The 10,728-nt window shown below is 56.8% G+C and overlaps 1 long non-coding RNA gene across 1 annotated transcript; it reads left to right on the forward strand.

Annotated features, from left to right (window-relative positions):
• The first annotated feature begins 7,007 nt into the window (after nucleotides 1-7,007).
• On the forward strand, nucleotides 7,008-9,756 carry LOC109383671 (uncharacterized). The gene is made up of 2 exons (XR_002124254.1): nucleotides 7,008-7,640; nucleotides 8,607-9,756. It is a non-coding gene; the product is annotated as an uncharacterized LOC109383671 (long non-coding RNA).
• Nucleotides 9,757-10,728: the final 972 nt, after the last annotated feature.

Consider the following 10,728-nt stretch of genomic DNA (forward strand, 5'->3'; position numbering starts at 1 on the left):
CAACGGAACACGTCCCAGCCGTAAGAAAGGAGGAAATACTGCCATTTGGAACAACATGGATGGACCTTGAGAGCATCATTCTAAGTGAAGTAAGTCAGACGGAAAAGGACAAGAACCACACGAGTTCACTCATATGTGGGCTATAAAACTGAAAGCGACAAGCGCAGAAACAAAACAAACGTATAGGCACAGACAACAGCAGGCAGTTACCAAAGAGGAAGGGGGTGGGGGGAGGACGAAGAGGGTAAAACGGGTCAAATATACGGTGACAGAGGAGACCAGACCTTGGGTGGTGAGCACACGATGCAATCTACAGATGCCGCATTATAGAATGGCACATGTGAAACTTATATAATGTTATTAACCATTGTCACCCCAATAAACAATTAAAAAACAGTAGCTCTTAAAAGTTCTCATCACAAGAGGAAAATTGTACCTGTGAGAGGGTGTATGTCAACTGTTGTGGTGGTCATCTCGCAATATGCACATATACCAAGCACATCCTGACGTTGTACACCTTAAACTAATACACAGTTATATGTCCACTCCATCTCAATAAAACGGAGAAACTCAGAGCAATGGCAGGGACGTGCCACTCGTTTTTAAACACCATCAAGATGCCCAAAGCACACCCAGGTGCTGACCCTCCTCACCACACCAGCCCGTGAGGACTGTATCCCCATTAACTCGCGCGGCCCAAAGCTCAGCAAGGCACTGTTTTCTCTTATTTCTCTGAAACCGGCAACTTCCTGTGTGCCAACACCCCTTCCCATCTCCACTCTTCCCTCCTCTGCAGGCACCGGTCAGGGACGCTGGCGTCTTCTCCTCGATCACCCTGATTCCACTTCAGTCTCTGTGCCCCCAAAACAGAAGCCAACAACCAAGATCAGAGTTTAAAACGGGACTCAAAAGTGAAACTTGCTGCTTCCTTAACCAGCACGTCGTGTTTCGTTCCAGTAGTAACGATTACAGGAATATGTAATATTCCGAACAAATGAGCCTACTCCTCCCATTTTCAACCACTCTTGTAAAACCAGCTTCGTGCCTGGCTCCCCTCACGCCTTATGAATCTTGACTCTGACAAAAATAATCTGGGTTTTATTATTCTGGCATCTGGTGGGAGTCTGTGACAATTTTACTGTAGCTGTGCTGCTGCTTCTTTTTAATACCAGTGTGTTTTAATAATACCGTGTACCTTTAGGTATTGTTGAACTGCTACATTATTCAACGTATCTAACAGGATGGGAAGGGCCTTATGTAATTTACGTGTCCTCTGTGCTGTGTTTAAAGCTCTCGAATGGAGGAGTGTAATTTGGGAAGCAAGTCTCCCCAAGGTCAGGGAAAGCAGTTTCTGGAGGAAAGGCTGGAGGCTGTGTGACCCTAGGGACACCTGGGCTCAAGCTGGGGGCCCAGAACCCCTACCGTGAGGCTGAGAGCAGTGGCCGAGGGACTCCAGGCCCCAAACCAGAAATGTTCCCCAAACACAGAACCCCAGCCCAGCCCTGGCTGGGTGGCTGGCTCCTGACGAGATGGACTTGCCAAGGGCACGGCCCACAGCGTTCTAGGGCTCTTCTCCCCACTTCCCTGCCCCCTCACCAACCCCCCAGCGGCGCGTCTAGGAAGCCATGGCCGCAATGGTTAACCTGCTTCAGACACCCAGCGAGCTTCAGGGCCCTTCCAGAAAGCACCTTCCCTGAACTGAACACCCATCGAGTCCCCACTATGCTAGATGCTGGGGGCCCAGAGACGAGCACCACATGCTCTGTCCCCAAGGGGCTCGCAGTGTAGAGGGAGAGAGGACACGTAACCGAAAATCCCAGCAGCTGTGGAACAGGGGCTCGCACGAGGGCCCCGCCACATGATGTGCTGACAGCAACCTCAGGAAAGACCCTGGCTGAATGCACCCAGCTACGCCGCCCCCGGATTCCTGAACCCCAGAAACTATAAGCTAATAAACGACTGTTGTTTGAAGGCACTAAGTTTTAGTGTGACTTATTACAGAGCAATAGATAATTAATGCAGGGATTACAAAACAATATAAATATACATGGTGGCTGAAGCCGCAGGCATGGATCAGAACCCCGCGAGGAGAGGGGGGGCTGAGACAAGAGCGGGTGATGAGGGTCACACCTGGGACACAGCAGGTGCCAGTGGGTGAGAGAGACGCCTGGGAAGAGGACCAAGGGGGCCCCACAGAGAAGGAAGACAAGACTGAGCCACCACAACAGCCCACGGAAGAGCGTTTCCAGAATGAGGGTCAGCAGGACTGGGCCTCTAAGGGACCCAGTTGTCCCCTGCCCCGCCCATCCAGGTGAGCCCTTCTCACTCGCTGCTTCTTTTTTTTTTTTTTTTTTTTTAGCTGAGCCATCCCGCCACCTGTTGGCAGCTCACGGCTGCTCAGCTCGGGCTGACTCGAACCGCTGTTGCTCAGAGCTCAAACTCTTGAGCGAGCTCTTAACCAACTGAGCCACTCAGCCGGCCCTAACACTCGCTGCTTCTGATGACAGGCCTTCCCCCAAGCTCACGTGGTCCCCACCCGAGTCCCCCCATCACTTTCTGCCGGGGCTGCCCGTTCTCCTTCATGGCGCTTGCTGCAAATTGTAATTATATTTGAATTTGTTTCCTCGCTCGGCCACGGTCCGTGAGCGCTGGGAAATACGTTTTGTTCACCACTGTAAAGCCAGCGCATGACATGTGCTAGGTTCTCAGGTCGCTGCTGGATGAACGGATGACTGAGTCTCACCTGGTGGCCCAGGTCACCTGGTGGACAAGCCGGCCCGGACAGCAGGGCCCCTTGGCCGTGAAGCAGAGCACAGCAGGATGGGGGAGGGGGTGAGCAAAGAGACAAGACTCCAAAGGCGACTCAGGGGCTCGTCCCACCGTCTAAACATGGGGAAGGGTCTGGAGGAAGCCAAGCGGCCACCATGCTTTCTCAGGGAGTCAACAAGCCTGGAGAGCCTGTGCCACACCATGCTAGGTTCAGAGTCCAGTGGGGAAGCCAGCAGGCTGACGGAGGTCTCAGGGGTGAGGCCAAGTGACCCCCCCCACCTTGCCCCCGCTGCCTGAGAGGCCCAGGACAAGGTGCATAGCCTCTCCTTCCTCAGGAGCTCAGCCATGAGGGGGACCACCCCCAGCACACAGGTGGGATGACACCACCTTGTGGTCCTCACCTGTAAAGCACTCGGGCCTGGGCGGAGGCACAGGCACACACTGCCATGCTTTGAACAGGTAATTACGAGACACTCTGACAGGACACACAGAGCGCTGTGGACACGGGAAGGGCAGGCGTGGGCTGGGGTGGTGTGACCTGCTTTCTGAAGGAACAACAGCTGAGCAGAGGCCTGGAGGAGCAGAAAGAATGAAGCAGGTACTCAGGAGGGGCTCAGGCAGGGGGACCCCATGGCCAAAGCAGGAGGCCTCGATGAAGCCTCGCCAGACGGGGGGCCACCAACACCACTGGGGAGCAGGCACAGAGAATCGGGGTGGGACAGAGAGAGGCCATGGGGATTCCAGGGCTTCAGAGAGGGGTACCTGTGTCAGAGTAGAAGGGACGGAGGGAGGGGTGCAGCGAGGTGAGGAAGGGGCATCGGGGTGGAGATGCAGGGAGAGTGACGGCGAAGAGAGGGCAGGAAAGCAGAGGAGACGGATGCGGGCAGGGAGGTGGGAGTAGGGGTACAGAAGGCAGGGACAGTGTTGGGGGGCAGAGAGGTGGGAGGGGGCAAAGGGGACACGTTGCAGGGAGATGAGAGAGGGACACCGGAAACTAGGCACGGGGCGGGGCAGGATGGCAGGGCGTAGAAAGGCGGGGAGGGGTGCAGGGGGTCCAGGCAGGAATGAGAGTGTGGGGTCCAAGTGCAGGGAGTTGGGGGGTGGGGGGTGGGCAGGAGAGGGGGCTGAATGGAAGGCACTCAGGGCCGGTACAAGCAGCCTGGGCCTGGCTGATAGCAAAGCAGCCGAGATCAGAAGCTGTTCCCACGTATCTCTTCCCCACAGGTGTGTGCACACGGCCAAACACTGCATTTGGTTATAGGATTTTTATGTTGAACATAAACGTTTTCTCTGAGACTGGCTTTTCGTCACAAATGGAGGGAACTGACCTTAGCAGGATTCTAATTTTTGGAAAGTGGAGAGAGCTGGAGAGGGTGAGAATAGAGGCACCTAGCGTTCCCTCTCCCTACATCACTCAGTGCCTGCGTGGGCCGTGGGCCGTGGGCCGTGGGCCGTGGGCCGGCACCAGGACTGGCTTTTCAGGATACAGCCCTGGCTGGTGATGGGTGGGGCCCCTGGGAGATCAGAGGGGGGCTGTCACCTCTGGGTCATAAAAGCCAGCGGGCCTGGGTGGAGACGCACCCCTTGGCTTGGCAGTTGCAGGAGCAGGAATGACGCCTCCCCCAAGGTCCTCTGTTGGACCTGGGGTCCGAACTGGCCGAGACCTCTATCTCTAATGCACACCCAGGGGTCCAGGCTGCCCACAGCCCGGCTGTGAGTCCTGGAGGGTTTTTTTAGTGCGCCCCTTCTAGGGACAGAGCCCACCCGCCCACAGCTCCAGCCTGAAATAACTCAGAAACAGTTACATGTTTTACAGATTTTATATATATTGCCAGCCACTGTAACATTTGCTTTGCACAAATATCCTGAGAGAATTCCCTGGAGGGCCCTGCCTGGGGAGAATTCTAGCCACCGGGAGAACGCTGCCCTGGTCCTGTGTGGGCACCTCCTCAGCTGTCCCCATCTCCCCTGAGCACCCGAGGCACACTGGGACAGGCTGCAGCAAGAGGGGTGTAAGGCAGAAGCAGCGAACGGGGTGGGGGGGGGTTCCTGGCAGGACATGTAACCCCACCCAGGGCAGGGCGTCGGTCCCTTTTCTTGACAAGCTGGGGCACAGTGATGCCCACCTCTGAGTCTCTCATGTACGGTCCCTGGTGCCCACAGATTGTCACGTGAACCTGGAGGCCTATCTGCCTCCCCCCCCCCCCGGGTCTGGGAGCTCTCCAGGACAGCCCCCGCCACGGGGAAGGTCATGGCCTTCTCCTGGCGACCTGAGTCTGGCCTGCGTGAAGGCAGGAGGCTCCTCTCCTGGCAGGCAGTGGGCTCACGGCGCTGGGCTCTCACAAGCCTGCGATAGTCGACGTCATCATGAGAGCTCAGGTAGAAGCTTAAGTCCTGGGTTCACCTGCCTACACCGCGTCACCCCACCCAGGTGCTTCAGTGCCGAAACCAGGAACTTTCTGGAAAAATGGGAGGCTCTGTATCTCAATTTAGGTGATGGTTAGGTGATTGTTGTACCAGTGTACACATTTGTCAAAGCTCCTTGGACTGTACCAAGACCTGTACATCTCACAGTACATAAATTATTCTGAATTTTTTAATTAAAAAAGACACCCAGCTCCTGGACTGACAATAGACCTTGAGTCAGGCCGATCTCAGGTCCCTAAGGCCACCGACCGGCCGCAGTCCTTCGATTGACCAGACTCAGCGACAGGAGCCCAATCAATATGTCTGGGAAGAAGCAATAATCAGTGTAATGATACCGCGGTGTGTGTCCCACACTCGGGGCTGGGAGACGAGCCCCGGGGGGCTTCCACCAGCAGTGGCAGGAAAGCCACAGCCATCAGCCACCCAAGGCCTCAGTCCAGACCCCTGCTCATCAGCTCTCCTGCAGTGAGAAGAGAAAGAGAGGAGACGTAATACAGGAAAGCGGCGCCCCCGCCCCCCGGCCGGCTCCCCCGTTCCCCCCGCTGGCCGCCTGGCACGCAGGGAGCAGGGGCTAGAACCCAGGCGCAGCCTCCTCTGGTTAGCGCCGGACAGGGGTGCACATGCAGCACACAGCGCCGGTGGCATGGGGAGCGGTGGCACACACCACAGTACAGGCGGGGCACCCACAGCTGCTCCCCTGCCCCTCTGGAGCACAGTGGCACCCCATCCACCACCAGGCAAACACCCAGAATCTGCCCAAGACATCCCCCGGTCAAGAGAGGTGGCTGCATGACTCTGAGGCCTCCACTGTCCCTCGTCGTGGCCTGGCCTCCCTGGAAGCAGCAGGTGTTAAGCCTGGGAGGGCTCGGAGGGGTCACAACCCAGACAGCTGCTGCCAGTGAGGACCAGGTTAGTGCAGACAGGGAAGGAGCGGGACAGGAAGCGGGGACCGCCACCACCCGCTCCCCGCCCCTACGCTCTGGGGCCCACCTCCTGCCCTATCTTCTGGGTGTGGGGGCCACGCACGGCTGGCAGAGAGGACGGGGACCCTGCTCCGGCCTCCAGGCTGCTCTCCCCGAGGGACCCTGGCCATGCCGTCTGCCTTCCCAGGACCAGGTTCTCCTTCTGGGCTCCTTCAGGTGGCACTCCTGCAACCCAGCTGGTGAGACGTGGCTCACGAAGAGCTCCAGAGGAGAGGAAATCTCCCCAGGCGCAGGCTGGCGTGGTGACACGAGGGGGACACATCAGAAAGACGCTAAGGCCGCTGGAGACCCTGACTCCACTTGTCTACCCGCCCACCTGCCCACCTGCCATCTGTCCACCCACCCACCCATTTGTCCATCCGCCCATCCACAAAGTGAGGGGGGGAGGCCCAGAACAGGGGTGAGGGCGGGGCGGCAGGGCTACAAAGGCTGAAAGGCGGGCGGCAGGGAGTCTGGCTTTGGGCGTCAGGCAAACCTCAATTGAAATGGAACCCTGGCTCCCCTGTCATCCACCCGGGCAAGTTACTTAACCTTTCTCAGCCGCACTTTGCTCACCTATAAAGTGGGGTAATAGTGACTCTCGTATTGGGTTCCTATAAGGGACAAATACGATCATGTACACCGAATGCTTAGTTTGGTAACGACAGCCCATGGGAAACACCAAGTATACAGCAGCACCCGTCGTCTCCTCCCCAGCTATGGCGGGCGAGGCTGTCCGTGGCGGGAAGTGTGGGCTCCTCCTCCCAAGCTTCACGCTCACCCTGTGACGCTGCAATTCTTCCCACTAAAGAGGTGGAGTCCCGCTTGCCACCCGTTACTCATCGGAGCCTGTGACTCGTTTGGCCAATCGGATGAGGCGGAAGAGATGGAACGCCGTCCCCGAGCCTAGGCCAGAAGCAGCCTGGGACCTTCCCACCGGCTCTGCTGTGCCTCTGCCGCTGCCCTGGGTGGGCTCCCGGTCCCGGCAGGGGATAGAAGACAGAGCGGCCCCAGCTCAACTCAGCTTGGAGCAGAGCCACTGAGTCCATCTGCAGACCCAGGCGGGCGCCCAGCCACGATCAGCTGAGCCCCCACTGACCCACAGACTTGTGAGCAATAAAAAGAAATAATTGTTGTAACACTTGGGAGGTCGTCTGTTAGGCGGAGCAGCGGATACACCCTTTCCCCTTCAACTTCCCCAACCTCCCTCCTCCTCCTTTGTAGCAAACGACATTAAGTGACTTCTGGTTACGTCTGTCCTACAAAGCCGAGCAGGAAAGACTTCTGCAAGCAGATCACGGGAAGCCGCGGTTCCCTGCCGACAGCCCCACTGTCCTCACTGGAAACAGGACGTGACATCATAGCTCACAGCCCAGGCAGAGCACTGACCACCGCGGAAAGTTCAACGAGGCTGTCCGCAGCCTGGAAATGCAGGCACCGATGCAGCGATCTGTCTGTCTGTCTGTCTACTTGGAATTCAAGGTAACACAATTTTCATAATCTCTGAGGAGTGGGCTCTCGTTTGGTGGGGAAGCATGAAAATCTGTCGTGGCAACTGCTGCTCAGGGGCGATCAGGACTGCGACGGGGGTGCTGCAGCCCTTTCCTGCAGGCCCACTGGGGCGCCACACGATCCACTCGCCGTAAATCACTTCCTATTCAGGCCCCGTGCTGAGGGCTCAAAGGTCGGTCTTCCATGGTTATGACAAGAAAAACGAAAACTGGGTAAAACCTCAAGGGATTAACTTCCTCCGAGCTGCTAAATGCACAGGAGTAATGAGGCTGGGTGGGAACACACCCTGGCCCACGTGAGCTGCTCTGAAGACAGACGAGCCGGTCAAGCGGGTGAGCTCAGGCCACCCCGCCACACCTCCACCTGGTGCTGGCCGGTCCTGGGCGCTTCCCCCTGTTGCCATCAGAAGACACTCTGGCCTCTGCAGCACTGGGGCCATTCCTTGGCTAGCAGAGAACAGAGATGTCCCACAGCTCCAGGAAGCTAGGCCCACTGGGGACAGGCCGCTGTTGTTTCTGAGTCCCCTCTGCTGACTTCTGGTCATCATCGACAGCCACGCGTTTGAGCCTGTGAGCGCTGCGGGGCTGAGGACTCGCTGCAGCTTAGCCCCCTCCCTCTGTGGGATCCTAGCATTTAACTGCCGCAGACACAATGCCAATACCTTGAATTTGCATAACGTGCCCTTCTCCTCATAAATTACTGATTTGTATTCCGAGCGTGCGCACGCACCCTGCCTGGAACCCATCCTTCAAAGCCTCACTGTCAACAGGCTTCAAATTGGACCCATCATCTCAGGTTATACAGTATTTATAAAGTGACCTGTCCCATCACTTGGAGTTATTCTCATCTCAAGAGAGGGGGGAGGGAAAACAGGGAGATACTTAAAGCAACAAGATTTTCTTCCAGAGCTGATTTCATTTTCTATTTATGTAACAGTCACTATGAGAAAGGTGGGTGGGGTGTGTTGGCGAAGCCATGGACGTGCCAGTGTCACTCGGCCAGGGTGAAGCGGGCAGAGCCTGAAAGGTCAGAGGACCCAGTCATCACCCCTAGTCACAGGCCATGTGACCACTGGGCACATCCCAGGGAGCCTCGGTGACGACCTCAGTGTCTTCATCTATAGCCCAGGGTCAGTGCAACCTGTCTACCGGGTGCAGGAGAACCAACGGGGTGACAGACGCTACCTGGAAGGGCTTTAGAAACGTTACGCTGTATTCTGCCACGTGCTGCCACATGGATGGACCCTGAGGACATAATGCTCAGTGACAGAAGCCAGACACACAAGGACAAATGCTGCACAGTCCCACCTACGTGAGGTCCCTAGATGGGGCAGGGCCACAGAGACAGGAAGTGGTGCCAGGGGCTGCGGGAGGGGAAGTGGGGCCTCAGTGATTCAGGGGGGCAGTCTCTGGTTAAGAAGACGAAGGTGTTCTGGAAATAGTCCTGACAGTTGCACAACAACGGGAACTTACTTACCACTGAACTGGACACTTAAAAATGGTTACAAAGGTCAATTTTATGTTATGTATCTTTTACCACAATAAAACATTTTTTTAACGTGTAACTATTATAAAATAGCAAAGTGATGTTACAATCCTTCGCCTGTAGCCCAATAAGAAAGCTGCTTTCTGTGAACGTCCTGGCTCCCACTTCTAACCCGGAACTCAACCCCCACTCGGGCAGCGAGGTCTCTGCCCACAGAGCTCACATCTCATCTCTCTGTCCCTTGCTGTTGGCGCGTCCTGCCTCCACCACGGCTGGCTCATCCCGAAGACGCACTGGTTTCTGCTCCTATCGCAGAACACGGCTCCTGAGGGGAGACGCCCGTCTGCCTGCCCCTCATCCCTGGGTCCAGGCAGCCCTTCCAGAAAAGACACCACGGCCCTGGCCAACCCCTCCTAGCGTTCCACAGTGACTCCTTGGAAAGTCCCTTCTGACAAAGCAAACAAACCAGTCCCCCTGGGCCTACAGCTGGCACAGACCAGGGAGAGGGACTGCCAGCCTCTGGGGCTGCCCACAGAAATACCATGCGAGCCTCATGTACCACAGTACATTTTCCAGTAGCCACATTTTTAAAAAATTAGAAGCAAAAGTAATTCTTGTGATTTGTTTTTACTTAACAGAATGGATTCAAAATACCATTTGTAATCCACATAAAAGTGATCGGTGAGGGAGTTCACATTCTCTGTCCTGCGTCCGTCCCTGGGCCCCATGGACAGTTTACACGCACGGCACACATCAGTCCAAACCCGCCACGTGCCCAGGGCCCAGCAGCCACGGGTGGTCGTGGGTGCCATGCTGAATGGTGCCGCTCAGGGATTCCTCCATGTCTGTGGTGGTGGGACCCACTACGTCTGCAGTGGTCCACCAGGAAAATCAGGTGAGAGGGTGTAGGGACGCCGGGTCCCAAGAGCTGACCGGCAGGAAGGACAGTCCCCTGCTTGGCTCCCACACACTTCTTCACACCGGCAGTCAGGATGCAAGCTCTCTGAAGGCAGGCGTTTGCCTTATGAAATCCAGAAACGTATGGGGTTCAATGGGGGCTCCCGGAGCAGGACAGAGACACAAAACCCTTCACCCAGAGTTAGACTCAGCTCAGCCCTTTGCTCACCTGCACCCCTCACTCACACCCGCCTCTGTGGCCTGAGTAAGGAGAGAGAGAAGGATGGTGGGAGTGCCAGGCCCCCTCCTTCAGCTCCGCGGCGCCCGCCCCAGACAGGGCTCCTAGGACCGGAGCTGAGGGAGCCCATCAGCCCCAGCAGCGGTCACTGCACGTGTAACTGCCAGGTCACTCAAGCTTCTACAGCTTGACATGTCCCCCAATCAACACTGCGGAGGAGGAAGAGAGGGAGCCGTGGTCAGTTATTTACACACACATGTGAAAACCGAGGCTTCTCCCTCGCCGGTCAGAACATCGCAGAGGCCACCGCCGCGAGGCCACTGCCGCAGAGGCCACCATCACAGAGGCCACTACGGAGGCCACCACCACAGAGGCCACCACCGCAGGGGTCACCACCGCAGAAGTCCCTCGTGTGCAGTGCAGTTCATGTGCTATCAA

Source organism: Hipposideros armiger, unplaced genomic scaffold (genome assembly GCF_001890085.2).
Source record: "Hipposideros armiger isolate ML-2016 unplaced genomic scaffold, ASM189008v1 scaffold_87, whole genome shotgun sequence".
Classification (NCBI taxonomy): Eukaryota; Metazoa; Chordata; class Mammalia; order Chiroptera; family Hipposideridae; genus Hipposideros; species Hipposideros armiger.